Source organism: Stenella coeruleoalba (genome assembly GCF_951394435.1).
Source record: "Stenella coeruleoalba genome assembly, chromosome: 14".
NCBI lineage: Eukaryota > Metazoa > Chordata > Mammalia > Artiodactyla > Delphinidae > Stenella > Stenella coeruleoalba.
This window is the reverse complement of record NC_137160.1, coordinates 9,708,169-9,732,895: the sequence shown is the minus strand read 5'-3', so window position 1 is coordinate 9,732,895 and position 24,727 is coordinate 9,708,169. Positions and strand designations below refer to the sequence as shown.

General features: G+C 37.7%; 1 long non-coding RNA gene across 1 annotated transcript in view; it reads left to right on the top strand.

The window, feature by feature from the left end:
• Positions 1-24,727, top strand: part of LOC307197209 — a 169,171-nt gene that overhangs the window by 134,690 nt on the left and 9,754 nt on the right. Inside the window, exon 9 of the long non-coding RNA XR_013831351.1 lies at positions 23,356-23,497. This is a non-coding gene — a long non-coding RNA (uncharacterized lncRNA). The remainder of the gene's footprint in view (positions 1-23,355; positions 23,498-24,727) is intronic.

The window sequence follows — 24,727 nt, the reverse complement described above, 5'->3', positions numbered from 1 at the left end:
TGGCAAATTCTGTTCCCTGTCAACCGTCTATCATACAGTGTATTTATTTTAATTGTCTGTTTCGTCCCACTAGCATATAAATTCCCCATTAAAAGGAGCTTTTGTCACTTTTGTTCTTTGCAGTATCCCCAGTATTTGGAACAGTGCCTGATAATGATAGGTGTTCATCACATAATTGCTAAATGAATACATCCTTCAAGGGTTACGGTTATCATCAATTATTGTCTCAGAAACCGGACACCTGGACCTTGTGAAAGGTTTCCTGAGTATTTTATTTTTCTGTTTCAAGCTCAGTTAAGATAACTTATTAGTTTATCTTGAAAGATGATTTGTCTGAACCTTAAGAGAAAATTGCCTTATTCTTGAGAAACGTGCCTTGGCCACTTGTCAAAACCTCCATTATTACTATTACACCCATCACCCTATACTTCTTACACTGTTCTTACTACCTGTCCTTCCCTAAGAGGCATCTGTTAACCATGTCTCTTTAAACTTCCTGACATCTTTCCATATCACACCGAATGTAACCCACTAACATACTCATAGATGGTGGGGCTTTACCAAGTACAGCTAAGACCTGCAGCAGGACAAACACAATCAGATGAAGTATTTACCGAACATAATACAATATTCACTGTTCAACTGCTCAAGAAACACTAATTCCTTGTTCTCGTCCCATGATACTTATCCCGAGGTCTTCTCATTTTACTCTCTTCACTTCTGCTCCATTTTGAATTTCGCCAGTGTGGACAGGAGAGGTGGTGAGAAGTAATTCTCTTTCCGTTTACTCAATTTCACCTCTTGGCTATTTTTTTCTCTTGTTCTCTTCGTTGATCCATTTGCATAATCTGGCTCAGGATAGGAATTTGCATATTTTTCAGGCACTGCTCCAACTTAATTTTATTTTCACTCCAACCAGGATTTTTTTGTAAAATGTGTGTAGCAGAGTAGAGATTTAATTCTCTGGCAAAAGACGAGGTATAGGAATGCTAAGGTGTTGATCATGGGAACATTAAGGGAGCCAGCCAGGTAGGGGAGAAAGCTGGTGTCCTCTTGTGGAAGGAAGTGAAACAAACTGCTTGCCAGAAAGGAAGTGAAATAAACCTCTTGCCAGAATCTAAGGCTGCATTACCTCCGAGTGAAGATTAGATGAGAATATGCCTGCAGCTAGGATCCATACTTTTTTCAGAAAATAATACTAGATTTACACCAACACATTAAAAAAATGAATGATTATGTTCTTAAATTTCTTCAGCATAAAATATGGCAATGTAGGGGAGGCAAATTCTTACCTCTATCTTCTTAGGGATTTTTTGGTTGTGGCTGAGAATTAAACTGACATAAGACTGATCAACAAGAGAAAAACATATACATTTATATATGTTTTACATGAAATGGGAGCCCAAGTAATGACACGATATCCCAAAGACATGGCAAAACCTAAATATTTTTATACTGGGTTGAGCAAAGAGACATGATTGTAAAAAATAACTAAAATATACCATGATGCTAAAGAAAGATGAGCATTATTCTAAGAAGATTTATTTGTATAAAATATTTTTGGCTTTGAATCCCTATAGAAGAGTGTTTCTTTCCCTCTGGTACAGGCAGGGTATTTTTCACACGGGACTTTTTAATCTCCTGTTATCAGGAAGAGAAGGGGAAATTAGAATGCCCTTTCTGCTTCTGCTGTTTTTTAAGTGCCTTAACTCAAAATAATCCTTATGCCAAAGTGGCGTATTTTGGGGTGGCATATTCCACTGCCCCTCAGCAGCAATAATATTAATATATAAAACTTTCGAATTTGGAGTTATCAACTACATCCCGCAGCCACATAAAAATCATCTTGATGCATATTCTTGAAATGTTTTATTTGAAAAGTAGATTCCATATGTCCTAAAGGAAAAAAGATTTTAAAATACCTTGAGTGAATTTTACTGTCCGTTAAACCTCAATTAATTGAATTTTAAAGCAATGTTAATGAAATAAAACACTCTTAGAAAGTGGAATAAAACAAAAGCAAAATATACCTCTATTCAAGTGCATCATAATGTTAGATCAAAGCCAGACTACATTTTTAGAAAAATCTTTTAAAAAGTTGTTTCTAAAGCAGTAGTTTTCAAATGTAGAAAAGCTAGCTTCCCTCCCTGATTAAATCCTGTATTGATACCTAGTGTAAGAAACATATAAAAGCAGAGCTACTCTAAGTCAGGCATCTCCCCTAGTAAACACAGGTACTCATCTGAAACAGTTAAATGTAAATTTGAAATCTTAAGGTTGACAGAACACAGTTTGAAAGCCACTGTTCTAAGCCATTCTTTTTTACTTGATGAAAGAACCAATATTCTTTTGAAGCCACCGTAAGGTTGTGAGAATATCAAATAGTCTGCAGGAATATGTGGGCAGGGAGGGTTTTTTATTTCAAAGTCCATAGCCTTTGCCATTTGCTTTCAGTATGGAGAGTCTTACACCTGCTATGGGGAACCTTCTCATATGTCAGGCATCATTTAAAAGAGTCAAGTCCTCTATGTAAACATTCCGAAGCAACTAATCGAATGCCTGCCTGATCCTTGCCCGTACTTTCTATAATTTGTACTTTGGAAGTTTGTCCTCATTTTCGTTGTTATAGCCCTATATCTCGTCCCTTAAAATTCTGACATTTTAAGTCAAATTGTTTACTAGTCACCTAAAGCTAGATATGCCAGGAAAAACCAGGCACCTCTTGAAGCTAACTATAAATCACAGACAGAAAATAGTGACGGGGAACAAAATATACCATCCCAAAATATGCTTCTTTGGCATAAAGATTATTTTGAGCTGGTTACTTTTAAGAAAAAGTAGACCCAGGAAAAGCCCTGAAAACCAAATAGAAGTTGTCCTCTTTTAAGAGATATTTATGTTTATAAGGGAAATCTCCATTTGTAAGGGTGTCTTGCTGCTCTCTGTACCAGCAAGAGAAAGAGGACTAAACTTCTAGAAACTCATCAGTGGAGAAGACCAAGGCTTACATCTGCATAACAACCACACCCTTGTTTACTGTGCTTTGCCGGATAACCTCCCCAAACTCACTTCTTCTCGCTCCCATCCCCTGCAACATCTTCTTTTGTTTTTAGCTGGAGATGGTATTTAAGGTGGTGGCTTGGACCATGTCAAGGAGTTATTCAGTTTTCCTAAGTATCTCTCATGTTTACAAGAGGGACATATGTCATTAAAATTCTGATTGTTTTTCTCCTGTTAACCTTTCTTTTATTAAAGGAGGGTCTCGACCAAAAGCTAGAAGGGTAGAAGGAAACTTACTTCTTCTCTTCATCAATAGCATACAGGGAAGGAGTCCAAGGGGAAACAGTGTACAGCTGTTCAAAAATCCTAGGGAAAACACACACAGCTTTATCTTCATAAAACAATTCTTAATTAGGATGTAGGATGTTATGCAGATGATCATAAACATGTCAAATGAGGATCTGAGATAATTAGATGATGATGATTGTAGTCTGTGATTAATGGTGATGGCAATTGTCCTTATAATGACAGTATGCCAAAGAACGAACTTATAGAAATGGATTGAATGGATTCAGGAAAAAAAAAATTAGTGTGAAAAATAATTACTGCAACAAATGAGAAAAAATCCATATGAATTTTAAATTTAGCCATGATTCATTTTGGACAGAATAATTTGGCAGATAGACTTAATTTTAAAGGTTTGTATAGATTCTTGAAGACAAAAAGACCAGAATTAACATCTGTTCAGATCATACCAGCAGGTTAGATAGTGGGTCCATCCACTAATATGCGATATGTCAGAGTGGGAAGTTCTCCACAATCCCAATTGTAGTCCATTATAAAAACCTATGGAGGTAATGGAACTTTATAGCTGTTGATAAACATTTACGATGAACTACACCAAAGCTTATGTTCCTCCAGCTGGAGCAGCTCACTTTTGAAAATCAGGAACAGAGATCTCAGGAGAACTGAGCATATAAGACAGTAAAGATGACATGTTGTGATTAAAAGATTTTTAAACTTGGAAATTTCTCGTTCATCCCAGATTTGTCTTAAACTTGACCTCTGTTGTTTTCAGTTATATACAAACACACATTTACAGAAACACACACACATAATTTAATTTGTGAAAAGTAGAAATTCACTGATATATCTATTAATACTCCATTGAGAGATTAATAATCAGCCAATCAGGTATTTCAGACCCAGATGCATCTTGGAAATTTTGTCAAGAAATCTAGGTACTCCAACAATAATTTCCAGACATTGACAGACACTAATGATGGAGCATATGGAATCAATTGGCTTAGTTCAAAATAGTGTTCCTATAATAGTAAAATTTCCAGAAGGTTCTTCAAGCAGAACTGGTACAGACGCCTTTTTTTTTTTAAATGACAAATTTGAAATGACATTAATTCAAATATAGTACAAGGGATGGAGCTCAGATACCTCATCTCTGCAACCTAATTTTAACACTGATTTTTTTTTTTAAATACAAATTTGCTTTATTCCTAGTAGTTTATGGCAGGGAGAGGGGAGTGCAAATTATTTACACTTACAATGATTTAACATGCTGTTAAGTCCTTTATCATGATCTTAGGCATTGTAAGAATTACTGACATTTCTCATGTCAAATTAAAATAACTGTCAGAAATAAACAAACACACCCTCAGAGCTCATCTTTTCCAGAACCGTGTCCATCCTTAATTTTTGACCCAAGCTCAGCCATCCAACCTGTGCTTTCAGGTTTCTTACAACAGGAACTCAATACCCCAGAAGGTAATAAACAATTTTGATTGTTTATTTTTTAATATCTTTTCTTTTTTGAACAAAATTTGATCCCTATTTTTTCATCTGTAGTTATAACGAATAAATTTAAATCCCTTTATCATTATAGCTCTTCAGAGATTCAGGTAGCTATTCAGATATCGACTGAAATGCTTCCACCTATTACTCTTTGACATGTATCATCACTCTCTGCTTTTCTTCAGTAGTTTAATGTTTTCTTTAATTCTGAGACTCAGAATTGAACATGGAAACGGAACAGAATAGGTCACCTCAAAATGTGCCAGTATGGTGTGTGGCTTGTTTTGAGCTGAAGGAAATTAAGGCCCAGCAGACTCAGGGAGAAAAGCTTTTTACCTCTCCCTTACTTGCTTAAAGGAATTTAGATAGGGGGCCTGTACCAGGAAGAGAGCGATTATCAGAGATAACTTCTCATACCAGGAAGACTTATCTGCATGGTCTGCCAGAGAGTTGATAACCAAATGCTTGCTCTCCTCAGCTTCCTGTGAACTGTCTTCTTCGCCTTTGGAGCTCCAGACCCCTACCCCTTCTCCTTAGCTCAGGATGGCAGATATAAGCCTCTATTTCTTGACTGCTTCATATTCTATGGGGCTCCCAAAAGTACGAAACTAAATTTGTTTTTCTCTTGTTAATCTCTTATGTCGATTTAATTGTAAGACCAGCCAAAGAACCTAGGAGAAAAGAAGGGAACCTTTTTCCTCCCCTACAACATGCTCTAGAGATATAAGATCTATTCACAGTTGGAATAGGACTAGTATCTTAGCTCAGTTGTCGTTGGCACGGTACACTGCTCCACGTGTGCAGTGAGTTCTAGCTTTCTCAAACCTTAGGTCAGCTTAACAGTTTTTGCTGTGAAAATAGTATCCCTTATCCTGTGATAGGATAGTTGATTTTTATATGAGATGCACCCTCATTACCTAAAATTTTGTTACTTTCTGTTCTTTGTTCCACCATTTCATTCATTCATTTCACCAGCCATTTATCCATTGCCCTCGCGGAATGAAGTTGTGTAATAGGAGCCAGGATCCACCAGTGAGCAAGAAAAACACAGTCCTTGCCCTTGTAGCCATACATTCTTGTGGGTGAGCATGGCATTTAACAAAAACGTTACATGATACATTATCAACCCAAATTCAATTCACATATTACTGCTGCAGGAAATTCAGGATGGCGGTAAGGACCTCTGGTTCAGGAAATTCTTCAAGGTCTTGGGGAGATATGTTTTGAAGGATGATTAGGAATTAACTAGGTGAGGATGGGAGGAAATGCATTCCAGTAACCGGCTGAGGCCCTAAGACCTAAGGGGCACAGTGGTTTGGAGTAATTTAAAGGAGGCTGTAGTGACTCGTGTTCAGAAAGCTGATGAAGATGGCAGGGCTCAGCTCACGTTGAGTTTTGTGGCCATATTAAGGGCAAAGGAAGAACAACCCTAAGAACAGCAAGAGGCCACTGAATGAATTGAAACGGGAGTCTGAAAAGATCTGATTTTCACTTCTTATACACACACCCTTCATCTCTACCTTGGTCCAGTCCACAGATTCTTTATTGAAATCTGATTCATTTTCATCTCTCATTCCCAGTTGTGTTCCCACCAACAATAAATCAACATTAACTGTGTTTAATAGACCAGGGTTGAAAAAAAAACCCAGGCTTACCAAGAACTTTCTTTTCTCTAATACAAATGGCCTAAAATTAAAGATGAAAATAAGATATCCAGCAGCATTTCCTCTGGGGTAGGTGTGCTTTGTCAAACTTGCATCAAAACACTTTTCAAAGCCAGTCTGAGCTAAAGTCCTATCTTATGCTTTTAAAAAAAAAAAAAAAAGGGCAATTTTTTCCTAATACTGTTGGATGGAGAATGAAAGCAGTCAGCGGGCTATGGGGCGACGGGCTGGAGTGAATTTATTGGTCCAGGCAGGCTTATGCCTCTTGTGAAATTTTTCACATTATTTCCTTACATGCTTGTTGTATTTCTATCCTGGAGAAAGTTTTATACGTCTGTTTAGAGCTGCAATGAATTTGTGAGCCTAAACAGATGCTCAGAAGTTTTAGTTCTCCACTACTTTGTCCATTTAAAGAGCTTAGGACATCTCAGGTTAGGGCTAAATTATTATCTGTGTTTTCATTGAAGCTAATGAAAAAGTTCTGCCACTTCTATTGCTTTGTCTTTCTGACTTATTAATAAATATTTCAGGGCTAGGACATTGCCTTAATCCAGAACCTCAGAATCAGAAATGAAATTAAGGAGGCTAATGAGACAGCAGAGAATAGGTATGCGTATATACACACACACACACACACACACACACACACACACACACACACACACACACATATATCATATATGCTAAACAAGCTCTATAAAATAGATAGCAACATGCAAAAAGGGATAAAGAAGAGGTAAAATTATAATCTTATGTTGAGGGGAAAGATTTCTAGACCTAGATCAAATTTTAAAATTAGTGAAGCTTTAACGCAAGTTTCCTTTCCTTTTGCACCTTCTCTCACCTTTTACTCTACAAGGTCTAAACCACAGACTCTTGGTTTTCCCTCCATAGTTGGCCTGACTCCAGCCCCATCCTGGTCTGTTCTCCACAGTCAAGCTTCGTTTTTAAATAGTTGCTCACTCTTCTTCTCATTCTTTCCACTCCAAACAACATAAGTCCTTTCCCCCAGGTTAACAAATAGCGATTTGGCAACTTGAGAATTGAGGAAAACAATATTTTTCAATTAAAGAGTAGGTGCAATTTCAGACAATGTGGGAGAGGTGTATTTTTTTAGGCAATAAAAATGCCTTTCCTAGGTTTTTTTTTTTTTTTAATTTAGTACTTAGCATGTCTAGCTGTGATCCCAGATAAATCATTTAACATTGGTGTCATTTTTTCAGATAACAGAATGAAAAGGTGATTGTTAAAATGTCTTCTAGCTCCTGTATTTTTTCATTCTCTGCTGAGAATTTCTGTTCTTCTGTGCTTTTTTAGTGAACTTTGTTGTCTTAGGTCTCTCCTTGTACACTGTTTTCCCCCAAATTGTGTGAGTGTGTGTGTGTGTCTCTGTGAGTGTGTGGTTTATGTATGTGTGTCCATGTGAGTGTATGTGTGTGTATATGTGTGAGTGTATGTGTGTGTATATGTGTGTGTGTGTGTATCTGTGTGTGTACGTGTGTGTGTGTGTGTGTGTGTGTGTGTGTGTGTGTTGTAAAGCAAGGTCCTGCATGTGTGGTGGCGAGTTAGGATGACATAGCTCAGCTATTGTATTTTTTGTTGATAAGAATATTGGGGCCTATAGAAGTTAAATAATTAAGCTAAAATTGCAAAACTAGTAACTAGAAAAGCCAGTTTTGAACCCAGACAGTTAAATAACAGCAGTTGTTTTTAGTAAAGACCTTAAAAAAATACCGAGTGAAAAATGCAAGTTGTGGAAAAATATGTACAGCGTGATCACACTTCTGCTAAACATACACAAGTATATATACACATGCGTGTTTATATATTACGTGTGTGTGTGTGTTTGTTTTCACTCATGTCTCATAGTCTCATATACACATGGAGGCAACTAATTAACTGTGCTTCCCTCTGGATTTGAGGAGGTCGGATGAGAGGAAGTGACCTGAAGGATCACTTTCATTGTGTTCATACGCTTGTAGGGTTTTGAAGGTTTATTTCTTAGTACAAAAGTACTAACGTGGAGCTCGAACACAGCGCCATTCCTCTTTGCCCACCTCTACCGCTGCCACTCCAGCCTAAGCCCCTGTCAGTTCTTGCCTCCCTCTGGCTTGTTGCCTGAGGTTAGTAACCAGCTTTACCTGCACCCTGCTCTCCGACCCCCGCGAGTGCTGTCCTTGCTCTGGAAGAAGTCACATTATGATGAGCCTCTGCTACAAGCCCTCCAGTGAGCTCCTGGCTCATGCAGGATAAGAACCAGTCTCTTCAGAAGTGTCTAGAAGGCGTACAGAACTGTCTAGAAGGCCAAAGCACCCTGTCTGACCCAGACGCTTCCTCTTGCTCAGCCCCTCCACCACCTGCCCTCTTTCTGCCCCCGGGCTCTGCTTTGCTGCTTCCAATCAAAATATACAAATATGAACCCATGAGGTCTGGTATTTCTGTCCATTTTCTTCACTGCTCTATTTCCAGTGTTTAGAAGATATCCATAAGATCTATTTGATGAATGAAAACTGATTTGCAGGTTTATAACTATATTCAGTCTCATGAGTTCTGAGTGGGTAAGGGACCCACACTTCTCTGGATTATATCACTATGCCATCTCTTCCTTGACAATTTGAATTTTGCCTGCTGGAATATTTAGAACCTACATCTAAGACTTTGCAGATTTTTTCTTTTTTTCCTTCCCATTCTTAAAGTACTAAATACTAAACAAGACTCTCTCCTGAGCGTGGTTCTTTCTTCCAGAAACATTTAGAAATGAGTGAGGAAGTTTGGGGACCCCAGGGAGTGGGTGTGTGAGAGATTGCAGTACTGGCCCCACTGCTTCAGCCCTCTCTATGCCCAAGTCTCCAGTAGCTGAATAACGGCCCCCAGAGATGTCCAGGTGTTCATCCCTGAAACCTGTGAATGTTACTCTGGGTGATTACCCGGCATTATTCTAGTGGGCCTTTGACATAATCACGGATGTCTTTATAAGAGAGAGGCAAAGGGAGATTTGACACAGGAGAAGACACGTGATCACCAACGCGAGATGCTCTGATCAATGCTCCCGATGAAGAGGAAGGATGGAAGGAGCCATGACCCACAAAATGCAATGAACACAGCTCTAGGATCTGGAAAAGAGAGGAAAACAGATTCTGCTCCACCTTCAGAGAAGAACGGCCCAGCCCATACTTTGGTTTTGGCCTGTTGAAATCGATTTTGGACTTCTGACTCTCCAGTATTGAAAAAAGAATGAATGTGTGTTGTTTTAAGCCTAAGTTTGTGGCACTTTGTCACAACAGCCAAAGGAAACTCATATAAAGGCTCTGAGAGTTAACTCTGCATTTCCTCTTCCATCCCTGGAATTTGGGCTCAATGATGTAATTGCTTTGGACCGTAAGAGTGAAGCAGACATTTTGATGTGCCAGCTCCTAACAGCCTGGGCGTGAAGAACTTGTGTGTTTTTGATTACTTTAGTACTTCTGCCATTTTCAAGTGAAGGACGTGCCTAGCCTAACCCTCTGGTTCCTGGAAGAGGATGAGATGCGCATGGAACAGAGCTGCCCCAGGCAAGATCACCTGGAATAGAGACTCGGAGACCATCAGACAGATAAGCAAGCCCACCAGAGATGAGCAGAGCTACGCCCACCAGCCTTCAAAGGCCTGAGAAATGAGTATTTATTATTTTACTTTACTGCATTTTATAGCTGTTTATTTTATAGCAATAGCTACCTGTTATAAGGGCAAATGGGACTTAGTGGGTGGAGACAAGATATTCTAAATGATGAAGAATTACCCCATCCATGTACCAATAATACCCCTTGAGAAATGTCAAACAACTCCAATCTATTCAAAGAGCAGTAAGACATAGTGTAGGGCCTCCCTGATAATTAGTAAATCACACTCACATTCTATGAGATACATCATTTGCAGCTTGCACATAATGATCTTTGTTTAGGAACTAGTAACTGAGATTTTTCAAACCAAAGGGCCCTTAAGTAACTCAAGTATCCCAAAGCTCAGGCCAGTCTCAAAAAAATTAACACACATGTGTCTCTGTTGTTCCCAGTGACTAACTCACTTTGCCAGTAGTAATTTGAGCTTAAGTAGACACATAGGTTTAGTATTGTACAACTGTGATGCAGTAAAGAAATAGCTATGAGTTTGATCAGGGCAAAGTGCCCGGCCGCTAAGCATTCCGTGGGGTATTCTGCAGCTGTATAGAAAGTTAATGACCCAGGAATGGAGTGTAGATCGCCCAGCTGAGGGTCAGTGAGAGAACCAGATTCAGAATCACAGAGCTGGCCCTCCAACCTGCTTATGGTGGGTCCTTGGGCTTAAAGAGCTTTTCAAAGAGGGTGTTCCCCAAGACCTAATAAGTGTTTTTAATAATAAGGTAATAAAAAGAATATGCGATTCTCAGAGCGGAAAAAGAGAGGAGCAATATGCACGTTATTATCATTGCCATTTACGGGGCCCACCTTACAGGTTGTTTTCACCCCACTAAAAAAAATCTTATTTTTCAGCTCTGCAAGTTCAGAAATTTTATGTGGCACAGATTTATTTGGTTTTCTTAAATGCACAGTTACCCTATTCACACAAAACAGATATATGCCAGAAGAACAAAAGGATTCAAGTACAATGGAGACACAGCTGCCATGCCAACAGGAATTAATCTCATCAATGGTCCATTCACTCCTGTTCAGTAGGGAAATGTATGTGGGAAACCAAAGCAGGACACAATGATTGCTTGATTAATATAAAATACAGCTAATACAGTAAATGCCTACAGTGCCATTTGGTATCTTAATGCTCAATCTATAGCCACCTAACCAAGCCTCGTATCAGTGCCATGAGATAAGAACTCTTATTATCTCTAAAAGTGAGGAAGTTAAGGTGTAGTCTGATTAAATACCTTGTCCTAAGTCACAGAGATAGCAAGTGGCAGAGCTAGGGTTTGAACCCATGAGTCAGATTCCAGAATCTCCACTTCTAACCATTCTTTATCAAGAGTTAGTTGATACAGAGAGTTGTTTAATCAGATTAGACCAACTGTTTTGGATAGGTCCTTATCTCCACAAAGGTGATGTATGATGTGACAGAGATTGCTAGATGCTTAGTCAGTATCCGTTTTGCCTTAGTGAGAAAACGGGGTATGCTCTGGGGTAGTGATGTGCCCACTGAAACACTGTTTCCCCAGCTTCCTTTGCAGGATGGTAGCTTGGTGACACCTTTTGACCAATGAGAATTAAATCTATATGTTGGGCATTTTTTCAGAAAGTTTTTCTTTCTCAGTTTAACTTCCTTGCTTTATTATTCCCTTTCTTCTCCTTATCTGAAATGTGCAAATGAAACTGAAAATGGAAAAGCTATCTTAAGGCAATTAGGATAAAAATTACATGGTAAAGATGACATGGATGGGGACAGAGGGCTCTGTGACATTAATGACAGGACAGAGCTGATGTAGAGGACTATTCTGCTTTCCTCTTGACTGCTATGTAAGAAAATTAAGCAATACTTACGTCTCTATAGGCAGATGATGTCGGTCTTCCTCACTTGACGTGGAGGAATTAGAACTCTGTTTGCTTGTTTTTATTACCATTGTTGCCTCAGAGGCTAATACAGCCCCAGGCTAACCATAATTACTCAACAAAATTTTGAATAAGTGAATGAATGCATGAGTATGAATGGAGACTGCCAGGTACTCCCACTGATATTATGGTCACTTTGTCCCCTTTAGGAGCCACTGTCATTGAGAGAACAATAAGGAAGGCCTGTTAGCAACAAGATGTACCAAACAGAGGGGCTGTCGATGGGTTTTATATTGGGAGCATCTTTTAGAGTCAAGCCGGACAGAGTTACTGTTTGGGATTTTCTAGACTGCTCTCCAGTTTCAGAAGCAGTCACATTCGTCTTTTGGAGGGAGAACACATATATTTAATCCTTCAATGTATTTTATACTGACATAGAGTAAGGAGAATCACACTTGATTTTGTGTCTAATGTGCTCCAGGCACTTTTCTTGTGTCCTTTCATTATACACTTCTCAGTTTATTGCTTGGGAGCTTGAGGCTGCAAGTGTCAAGGTCATATAGCCAGTACGCGTATCTCGATGCTAAACCCATGCTTCATGGGAATGCCCACAGCCTAAACCAGTTTGCCTCGGTCCTCACAGTTTCTCTCGAGGTAATCTGTTAGGGCTGGAGGACCACACACCCTGGACGTGAACTGGGGGGAGCCCAGGGATCCACTTGTGAGAAGTCTGTCATTATTCTGTTTGACGTAAGGGGAGGGGGGACTCAGGCAAAGATGACCGCAGGGGAGATTGCTTACCCCAGCACTGACCGCAGTGCTCCACATATGACAAGCTACTTTTGAAGCACTGCTGGATTGAAAGGAATGATACGTTTTAACCGACAAAATATAGTCTTTGCAACATAGAGCCTAATTGCAAATGGTTGTGATTTTTCACCAGAGAAACTCTAGAATGGTTCTCTCATATTTAATGTTTTCCATATTTTAATTTGACTCCGGGGGCTGCTTATAGTCTGATTTTTTTTCGTGGTTTATCCTTCTCTGTTTTTTGTCTGTAACTTTGTATTTACATTGAATACTTTTCTCAAGCTATTCCCTAGTGGTCACTTCTCCACCCTTTTCTGACTACATTTGGGACCTTTCAACCCATCTGAAGACTTAGACTGGCCCCAGACACTAGGTAAGTCCTGACCTCAGGAAAAGAGAAAATGATGAAGAGTTTCACACTGAGGATTTCTTTGTCACATTCTCATGGTTGTGAATCATCAAAAATATTGGACCCAAATTCCACACCTGCGAATGGTGAGCTTCAGATTCTGAAGACACATCCTAACTAATATTCTACTTCTGGTGCCTGTATTCTTGTCCAGCTTTGTTTGTTCTTATCTGTGATTAGCTACTGTGTGAGTGCCTAAATGTCTGTTATCAGTAGCCTATTCTGCAGGACTACAGATCTTGCCTCCTAGTTTCAATTCTCCAGACATCTGCCCAGGGCCCTGTTATCTGCTGACAGATTACCCAGTAACCATTATTCGTTTGCTGGCTTGTCTCTTTAATTCCACCTGCTCTGAGATTCTCCATCGCTCTGTTCTCTCTACCTGTCAAGTCATCTCTTCCCTTGTATTGAACTTTTCGAGATAATTAAGTGCCAAACCCACAAATGTGGCAAAAATAATAAAGGTTAAGACATAACACCGTAGCAGGGTTCAATAATACCAGCAGTGTTTCCATGTGCTGCCCTAACAGGAATCTCTGCTTTTGTTTATTTCATACTCCCTGCTTCCCGATCACAAAAAAGACAGAAGCATAAAGTAAATTGAAAACTCCATTAAAGAAACACAGCACCTGGGGGAAAAACATGGCTTTAAAAGAACAGAGGAAAGGCCTTCGAAGTTCATCTTGCTGACCCCCTTTTTCTTTAGATGGTCGGTGTTGCACTTTATGTGGGGATTATCTTCAGGATACAAAGGAAATATCCAGTTTGCATGGGTGATTTGGGGAATTTGGGGGTAAAAAATCAATCACAAAACCTAACAGTATTACCAGATGAAAGTAGAAACATAAACAGAGATCTAATCCAACAGGGAACCCTGGGAAAAGATCTTGGAAATAACTGAGGTTAAACAGAAGGGAAATGAAAAATAGCACCTCAAGAAGGACATTATCTTACGCAAACAAAACCTCATCAAAATAAAATCCTGGGCTTCCGTGGTGGCGCAGTGGTTGGGAGTCCGCCTGCCGATGCAGGGGACACGGGTTCGTGCCCCGATCCGGGAAGATCCCACATGCCGCGAAGCGGCTGGGCCCGTGAGCCATGGCCGCTGAGCCTGCGCGTCCGGAGCCTGTGCTCTGCAACGGGAGACGCCACAGCAGTGAGAGGCCCGCGTACCAAAAATAAATAAATAAATAAAATCCTTACCAAATTGCTAAAAGGAATAAAATGGCTTGGTGTTGTCAAACAGCACGTTAAAGATAACTCAGGGAAGAAAACAGACTCATTTGAGCTTCATAAAAAGGTCTTTGCTGACTCAGCACTAAGCTAAATGAACAGAGAAGCACAGAGAGAAAGAAAAGAAAATGTAATTGTTACTAGTAATAAAAGGTTGGAAATGGTGTGGAGACAGTCCCTTTTTTGTTCTTTTTAATTATATATATTCCTCTTCTAAATTTTTTAAGTGAAAATTTATTGCTGGCTCAGTGGAAACCTAAGTTTCCTTAGACATTAAATTGAAATTATATATATGAAAACCACATTTTTTGTGAGTAATGCACATCTCCTTTCATGATATTCATGCCAAAATCCATTACAACACGAAGATAATTGGCTGACTTCTGTGTATTTTACAACAGGCTATATTTGCAAATCACATTTACACGGCCTCATTCTTAGAAGAACGGCATTTCTCCTCAACAGATATTTATCTGGCAGAAATGTTCTTAGGATCTTAATTTAAGAGGTGTAGGGGAAAGGCACAGTCAGGTTAATTGACAATAAGAGAACCATTCTGGGTAGATTGGGAAGTGAAATCTCTAATTCTTGGCTTCTAGCCCAGTTTCTGAAGGCTAATACTTTTTAGAAAAAAAGAAACATAATTTAAATAGTTATTATAATAGAAAATATCCTTGGGCTGAGAACCAGGACTTTGGTTTCAGCATTAACTAGGGGTGTGACCTTGGACAAGTTACCTGCCTTCCCTTCCCTAAGGGGCCTTATCACGAAACAAATGGGGTCACCTCTGAACACCCCGTGGGTTGAAAAGGGTTCCTTCCCTTCCCACTGGAGATGTTAAGTCTGGATTCTTATTAATATCTTTATTAATGGTTTTTTCTTTGACATTCTTTTTTCTCTATACTTCATCCCAATTAAATTTCTCTCTATCCCAAATAGTGATGCCACATTCAACTCTTCCAGTACCATTTTTGTTGTATAATTTCCCTACAAAACAAACATTTAATAACTTCTTATTCCCAAGTGTTGAAATACAAAAGACAAAAAATCTTCCCCAAGAGATAAATATAATCTTCCTCTTATATTTCATCATCCCCATCTGAATACTCTTCGCATCAGCTTCTTCTCTCGACTCCTTGCCTCTTGATATGCAACACATTTATCAAAATTCTTGATAAGGCATCAGCAATTTCAGTCTCCTGTTGAGTTTCCCCTTTTTTGTTTGCCTATCCAAATCTCTTCTATCCTTCAATACCTAGTTGAAAACTCTCAGAAGTGTCAACTTCCCATCACACTGAGGCTTTTCTGAGCTCCAAGAGCAATTTCCTGTATATTTCATTCAAAGGTTTAATCATATTTTACCTTGTGGCATATTACTACTTTATTGTTATTCAGATTTCTTTCTATTGAATTAAAGCTCTGCTTTTCAAAACCTTTGGGAAATAATTTATTCTGTTAAGCTAAGCTTTCTGGCTAACTGGAGATTTACTCCTTTTTGTCTTAAACCTATTTTAACCATTGTAGATAAAAAAATTTTCTAAAATAGACAGTATATTTCTGTGACTTTTGAAATTTAAAAAATGGTAATTTATTAGTTTTCTTGGTGGCTTCTATCACTAGTGTTATACTACAAAGTTGCTCTGAGAAGTTACTAATGGGAAAACTACAGTGAGTACTGAGAAATATTTGTCTGCTTCGTGATTTTATTTGTTGTTTCCATTACAGATTTTTATTGGTGGTTTGGCCTCTTATAGCAGCGTCTGTAATCACCACTAATTCGCTAAGAACTTGATTGTATAACTGTGATTATGAAATGTTTACCTAAAATATGTATAAGTCGGCTCAGAATATATACAGTGTAAAAGTCCTTGAGATTTAGTTCTTAACAGTTGGAACATATCATTTGCTTTCCTGTGAAAGATCTCTAAGATATTTACCTCCCAACTTTTAGCTGAATTCAAGGTAGATACAGTTGCAGGAGAGCCAAATTTCAGATAGATTTTTATTATTATTTATAACCTGTTTTGACTTATGTCTTATCTTTCCAACTCTACCAGAAGCAGAAATGTACAGTTCTACAGTTTTTAACTCTTTAAAGGATTTTGTCCAACGTTTTGTACTTTTAAGAGATACTCAAATAGGAATTGAATTCAAGAAATCTCAGATTTATATAAAGATACTTTACTGCTTAATCACTAACTTTTTAACAGGTTACATGTGGAAAGTATTTCTTAGACTCAGGGGTAGAGAGGAGAATATGAGAGATATAAATAATTTTCAGTGACTTTCTCCATATTTTTTTCTGCATTGCTTTTCCCTCCCTCTCTCCCTCCCTTCCTCTCTTTCTGCTAATTAAGGACCCAAATTGTTTATGAAATGCATGATTTTTGATCTCCAACACTTTCCAGTTCTATAACTACAGAGACATGTTTCCTCAACTACAAAATTGCCCTGGTTGGTTGTTAGGTTTTATTTTAGTGTATTCAAGGCATTGTACACTTTGTATACAGTTTTATCCTAGTATCCGTCTCAAACTTCTACATCAGATTTCTCTATATCTTTGGAGAAACCTCACATTTTCCAACCTCCATGGCATTTTATCTTTATGAAGATATTTTAAATGTTATGGAAGAGAAATAAACATTTTAACATGTGAATTTCTCATTCTCTTTTGCTCCCTACTGTTTAAAAAGAATCTTACATTTGTCATCACATTTCCTGGGCCTTGACTGTGCCTGGAGAGAAATGAGACACATCCAGAGTAGATACTGAAGGTGAGATGGGAGTGACTGTAAAGCCAATAGTCAATACAAGTAGGGTTTTGGGGGAATTTAGAATAAAGGAAGAAAGTCACTATAGACAAAGAGAAAGAGATGAAAGAAACAAACTTTATGAATATTTTCAATGTTTTAAGAACAAATCAACACTTTCAAATTATATTTGATAGAAATTTAAAATTAGTTTAATTTTTTTTTTTTTAATTGGCTGCGCCATGTGGCTTGCAGGATCTCAGTTCCCTGACTAGGGACTGAACCTGGGCCATGGCAGTGAAAGTCCAGAATCCTAACCACTAGACCAGCAGGGAACTCCCTAAATTTTAAAAATATTGAGAATTGTATTTTACGCATGAATGTATCTTTTCAGAGGAAAGACTCTTACTACTGCTATTACTACAAAAATGTGTCCACCACTTAGGTAAAAAATATAACTTTACATTGAGAATACTGGTACAGGAGGAAGTAGGTCTTTCTTGCCTGTTGTGGAATGTAACCATAGGAAAGAATAGATTACAATGATATATAAGGAAAAATTTTATTGAAAGAAGTTTTTTGACAAGTAGAGAATATTATATATGAAAATGAAAAGCAGTATTCATTATAAAAACAAAAATTGGAGATAACTTATGTGCCTAGTATTATGAAATTGATAAATAGTACAAGATTAATAAAATATAACCAATGTAATCAGTACTAATATGATTAATAATAACAGTAAGTCTATATTTATTAATTAAAAACAGCTTCAATATAAGTAATGTGAAGTATATAAAGTTAGCTTATTTTTGTAAAATTTTATTTTTTGTATTTTTTCACAAAAAATCTCCCCTTCCCCCTCAGAGGTAACCACAAGTTTTGTTCTCTGTATCTGTGAGGCTGCTGCTTTTTTGCTGTATATACTGGTTTTTTGTATTTTTTAGATTCCACATATAAGTGTTGTATTTTTTAGATTCCGCATATATATCACTTATATATACTATCATACAGTATTTTTCTTTGACATATTTCACTTAGCATAATGCCCTCCAAGTCCATCCATATTGCTGCAAATGGCAAAATTTTGTTCTTTTTTATGGATCCTTTTGGCTTTTTGTTGGCTAACTGTGACTTTGTCACTTATAACGTCTCTGAGTCAGAACTTTAACATTTATAAAGCATTATTCCAACACCATCTGCCTATCTGCTTAACTCATGGGGTGTTGTGATGAACAAATAAAATAATGCAGGTGAATGTCCTTTTGAAAAGATAACTATTATATAAATGTAAGATGTTTAGGAAGGGAGTTTGTAGATTTGAAATATCAAAATACTGAACAACTCATTGTATAGTCATAGACTACAAGGTTTGATAACATAAACAGCATTGTATTATCAAATATTTTATATGAAAAATCAGCAATGCTATGTGTACAATTTTTTTAAAGTAGGATACTTTAACAACTATACTCCAATAAAAATTAATTTAAAAAAAAAGAAAGAAAGAAAAAAATAAAGTAGGATACTTTGAGTAAACGAACTAAACAAAATAGAAAAGCTGATGAAATATAAAATTATTGTTCTGGATGATATATAATCCCACTGTTGACAGAAAAAGACACACTGACTAGAAGGCTGATGGGGATCAGATATGAAGTGTAAGTTGCAATCAGGTAAAACAGAAAAGAGATTTATGCAAAAAATAAAATAAAATCTCATTCTTCTGACAAGAAGGATAAGAAGAAAGGAAAACCTGAACAAACAGATAAGGACTATAGTTTGGAATTACCCAGCTAAGCCATAGTGACAGTCAGAATGGGAAGGGCATTGTCAAAACGCTGATTTCAGCTGAATGATGATGTATTTTGCAGAGACTCAGCATTAACAGGAGCAAATGCAATATTCTGAGTCATTTTTGAAGAGAATGGTATCAATGTGAAAATCGAATGCAGGTCATTTAAAATAAATCAAAACACGTGGAAAGAAAGGTGCCTGTGTAATCAACTACTTTTCAGTGATGACACTTGCAGCCTTAAAATTCAGGTTTCTAAGAAGGATCTGGTCCCATCGTCACCTGGCTTCAGATTGCTCTGGGTAGTTGTCCTGTAGTTTCTTCATCTGTAAAATGAAAGAACTTTCTTGGATTACGTGTATGATCTTGTTGTCAACAGTCAAAGAGTTAAGATGTTTAGAGAGAGAGCACTTTAATATGCAGTGAGATTTAACATATTAATTATGTGGATCTGGAACAGCCTAAGGGAGCGAGTGGAACAGAGTCAGATGGTCTCAGCCTAGGAGACAAGTGTACTCAGGAAAGAGTTGGAGTGAGGAGGGATGTTTGGTACAAAATGAACTCGAAATGGTTTGTAAATGTCCCTGGAAGTTTCTTGCAATGAGGGGAAAGAATGTGGGGAACAGTTGTTTACTGGCCATGAAAGATGGGGTGAAGTGCATAGTGTGTGTAGGCGCCCTACCATCAAAAACATGATGTAGATGAGCAGAAGTGGAGAGCTGTATTTTTTCATCTCACAGGCAGAGGAAGGAGGAGGGCTATAACTATCTTTTCTTTTCCTTGGTTGCTTGAGCTAATCTTTGCTAACTATGCTCCCAGGAAGGAGTGTCAGTAAAACCCAACATGCAGAAAGAAAACATGGAACAAATTTTTCTCTACCAAGCCTGGCATGGCAGCATGTGTGGCTTTGTGTGTAATCTAGTGGGAGCCCCTTGCTTCTGATGTCAACCAAGCTGACATTTATGGAAACAGCAACCTGGAATTGATGAAGAAAACATACAAACAAACCAAAACAAAACCCCACTTTCTGGGACTTCCCTGGTGGTCCATTGGCTAAGACTCCGTGCTCCCAATGAAGGGGGCCTGGGTTTGATCCCTGGTCAAGGAACTAGATCCCACATGCCACAACTAAAGATCCTGTGTGCCACAACTAAGACACGGTGCAGACAAATAAATAAACATTAAAAAAAAAAAAAACACTTTCTGAAAGTATGAAAAAAAACAGGTAAACCTAACAATGTGATTGAAATCTTTACTTTGGCTATTTAAAATCCATGCCACAGCCTAGGATAGATGCAGCAATAAGAGGAGAACACCAAAATCATGAAGTAATCAAGAGATTGGTAGGGTTTTTGTTATTTTGCTTTGTTTTGCTTTTTCATGTGAAACCATTGCTTGGCTCAGCCAGGAGAGTTTTTCTCACTAAAGATTTTCAGGGAGAAAAGTAAGAATTGCTTTCCAGTGAGTTTTGACCTCCTCCCTCTCAAATCTTCTCCATGCCGTTCACAATTTTATCAAAGTGAAGAAAGAAAGAAAAAGAGAGAGAGAATAAAACATGCACAGATTGAGGAAGAGAGAGAGAGAGGTCGTCTATGAGAAACTCACCTGAGAGAAAAGCTTTGTCATAGAAATGATGACACAATTTGTATGCATTATGAAGAAATAGCTGAGAGTAACACTAAGGGTCCTAGAGAATGCCAAGATGATGAAGATAATGACAGACTAGAAGCAACTCTTTTATAACCTCATAGAGTTATTTTTACGCTAGAAGTGGTTAATTCAGGGTGGGGTGTAAGGTGGACATCACCAAATTACTGTTTATGCATCTCTCCCAGAAACAACATATTTTATATGTGTTATATGTATAGATGAGCTATGTCTATATATCTGTATATTTTAGTTATACCTATAATTATCTAGCTATATTATGAAAGAAAAGGTAGGAGAAAGATTCAGTTACATTCATGCAAACAAAAATGAAACCAGTTATAAATGATTCAATCACTTTTGTTTCCTGAATGTTTGCTAAGATAGAAATGTCGTCTCTACCAAAATTATAGAAGCTTAGTGCATGGGTCATATTACCAGAGAACTGGGTTCAAGATTCACATTTCTATTTGAATGTCTGAAATACCTTGTAAAAATAGTTCAACACCTTAAGCGTCTGTTAATACCTCTGTAAAAATAACTGCAAGGATAGCACCTATCTCATTACGTTGTCGAGATGATTTAAAGAGAAAATGAATTTTCAACATGAGAGGTAAGGGTTGGTTTGATTGAGGCTAAACTCCCACAGCCTTGTTCCCAGAGCACAAGATGGCATTCTGCAGATCCTTAGAGGAAGCAACTCCAGCCAGTGCTTAAGGCAATCAGTTACCCTAGTCCACTGAGTGACTGGATGGTCCATGAGTTTCTGCCAATGAACACAGCTCTCGCTGCTCTGGTGTTCGTGCTGTTTGTCTTTGTTGGCGTTGGTGTGGTGTCTTAGTCTGTTCTGGCTGCTATAACAAAATAGCGTAGCCCGGGTGGCTTGTAAACAACATAAGTTAATTTCTTACACATCTGGAGGCTGGAAGTTCAAGGTCCAAGGTGCTGGCAGATTCTCTAGTGAGAGCCTGCTTCCCGGTTATCTGTTATCTAAATGTTGTTTGTATTACAAGACCCATGTAACTGAACCATTTAGACCATCTATCTATCTATTTATATCTATACATATATATAAAATTTTCTTAACTTGTATATAATTTTATAATTATAATTTTATAAGTTAATTGATTAATAGAATATACATAGTTTAGATATAGTCATATGTATTAATGTACAGCATGATGTCAGTTCTCTTTTGTGTTTTCTTTATAAAATCCCAACTTAAAGGATCTTTCAGATATGCCAAAGTGAATAAAGTGGGCAGCAACTGACAATTGTCACAGACTTTCATTCCTCGAATGGGAAGATGAATACATAAACGACTGTTTTTGCCTAATTTTGTACTTTACTAAGTATGCTGCATTATTACACAAGCCCAAAGAATCACTGTTTTACCACATTGAACAGCTGAATTACAAGTATTAATTTGATCAATAGCCACGAGAGTCAAACTAATTATGTGTTTTATTTTTCATTCACAGAGGGTGTCATTCTGACATAATAGTCTTGAAGGCTACATCATAAATTCTTAAAACTAGTCAACTAGCGATGTCTTATTCAACCTTTATTAGTCTATATAGTATAATGTAGTGTAATGTATAGATTACTTATAATCAAGCAAAATACCCTGGTAAACACTTCTGTTTTTTCCTTAGATTTGAGAATAAAAAAATTAAAATTATTTATCTGTAGCATGCAGCTACTCTGAACAAAAACACATTTATATGGTTCTGAAGAACCTCGGGGCAGGACAGGAATAAAGACGCAGACGTAGAGAATGCAGACATGGGGAGGGGGAAGGGTAAGCTGGGACGAAGTGAGAGAGTAGCATGGACATATATACACTACCAAACGTAAAATACATAGCTAGTGGGAAGCAGCCACATAGCACAGGGAGATCAGCTCAGAGCTTTGTGTCCACCTAGAGGGGTGGGATAGGGAGGGTGGGAGGGAGACGCAAGAGGGAGGAGATATGGGGATATATGTATATGTAGAGCTGATTCACTTTGTTATACAGCAGAAACTAACACACCATTGTAAAGCAATTATACTCCAATAAAGATGTTAAAAAAAACAACAACACACATTTGTAATAGAACTTTTCCTTTATGTTCCAGTAGACTAGCAAAACAAATGAAAAATGCTAATTAACCTCAAAGACAGTGATAACATTATCTGTGTTTTAAAGGACAGTGTACTTTGACCAGTAAAGTAATCACAAGTTTATTTTACTCTATTTATATCTGTCCAGTCAGTAAACAAGGTTATTTTGCAGAACTAATGCTCCAGATAAAACCCCAATTTCTTGAATACCATTAAAGGTACACAGTAGGTTGATATTTGGCATTCTGCATTAATTCTCTGGGAAGCAAATTAGCGCTCTGAAGCAAGGGTACAGTCAGCTGGAATGCAATAAAGATGATGGGATGTTGCCTGTTCAAAACACAATGAAATAAGGGTGAAGGGAAGTTTTCAATAAAATGGGTCTCAGGAAATCTTGAGTCAAATCCCCATGGTCATATAGTCATAAGACACAGTCAATATTAGGATTACCAAGGCTTGTGAAAGCCTATTTTGGAGATGGATTGGGGGACCTTTTGTAGGAATCATGGGTGGTGGACCAATTCATTAAAGCAAGAACGTCTCTGCTCTAGGTCACTCAGATACAAGCCGCCTTCATGGTTCTTATAAGTAATGTTGAATAGAGTGTCTCTGTTATTTCTTTTAGCACCCATCTGGAGTTAGAATAACTAAAAGCAAGCTGAGATCAGACACTGAAAAAGTTCCTGGTGGATCAACAGAGTCTGCTGTGAAGGAAGATACAACAGTAGATCAAGGTCAGAAATTCAGTACAGGAGGACAAACCAAATGTGAGTAAGAAGCCAGGAAATAGAGGTTGAAGCTAATATTTACAGATTTTAACAAATAAACAAGTAAAAAAAATCAAAGTAGTCAACATATCCTTAAATTCAGTCAAAGATTTATGAATAATGTCTTGCTGATGTGTAAACTCCATCAGAGACCAATAATCCCATGACCAGAGATATTTACCATCTGTATCTTAAAAGTACAATATTCTAAACCTATGGTCTGACACTGATCATAAAACTGAACAAGTAAACTGAATACCTGCAGAATAAGTATCCTGAGAGTATATTTAACAAATTTCTTAGAGTATTTTCAGTGACTATGAAATAAGTCTTGGGCAATATTTCCATTTCTCCACATGTGAAATTTTTATCCCACTTATAGGTTAACTCCCTGAGGAAATGTAAGAAATAGCTCAGAGATATTACAACTTTACCACCTGGTCACATTATAACACTTTGGACTAGAAATGTTTCTTCTGGGGAAAGAAAGTTAGCATTTTTGAGAACCTAATTGTTGGCTTTTCTACAAGTGCCGTATTGGCCTATAGTTGGAGTTAATTAAAATGTCTAACTAGGGTGCTTCTTAAAACAGAATCAGCATGATTTATTCCAAAAAATTCTGGCGATTTCTTAATTGCTTTGGGACACAAAGGTTGATTTCAAACCCAAGGATGTTGTACTAGTACTAAATTTGGTAGGGGGCTCCAAATAAATGTGCTAAGATTTATTTCCATAATTATGTCAGTTGAATTTGACCCAAGATAGTGCATGAAACTGAGTCTGCTGACTGATGGAGTGTAGTAGATTTGTTTCCCATAAAGAAACTCTTTTAATCATTCTAGGAATTAGTAAAATTGGGAATCTGGCCAAATTTGATTAGTTAGCCTAATTCTGATGTCAGTATATTATAGCCATTCCATAAACCAATGAAAGGCAGTGTGTTATGTTGGAGGGAACAAGGGGGCAAATGATCAAAGCTACAAATTTTCTCTCTTCCTCACATGAGCTGTTTGACCTTCGACAAGTTACTCAACCTCTGTAAGCCTCAGTTTCCTCTTGTGTGCGATGCAGGTAGCACTAGTTGTCCAGAAAGTGTGTACAAAGTGGCAGAAAATGGGCATGTAATAAGCCCTCAATAAGCTGGAGCTAAAATCTAGGAAAATCCATTGAAGGATTGGGTCTCCTCCTTGACTATGCATTAGAGTCACTTGGGGGAGCATTTAAAGCATA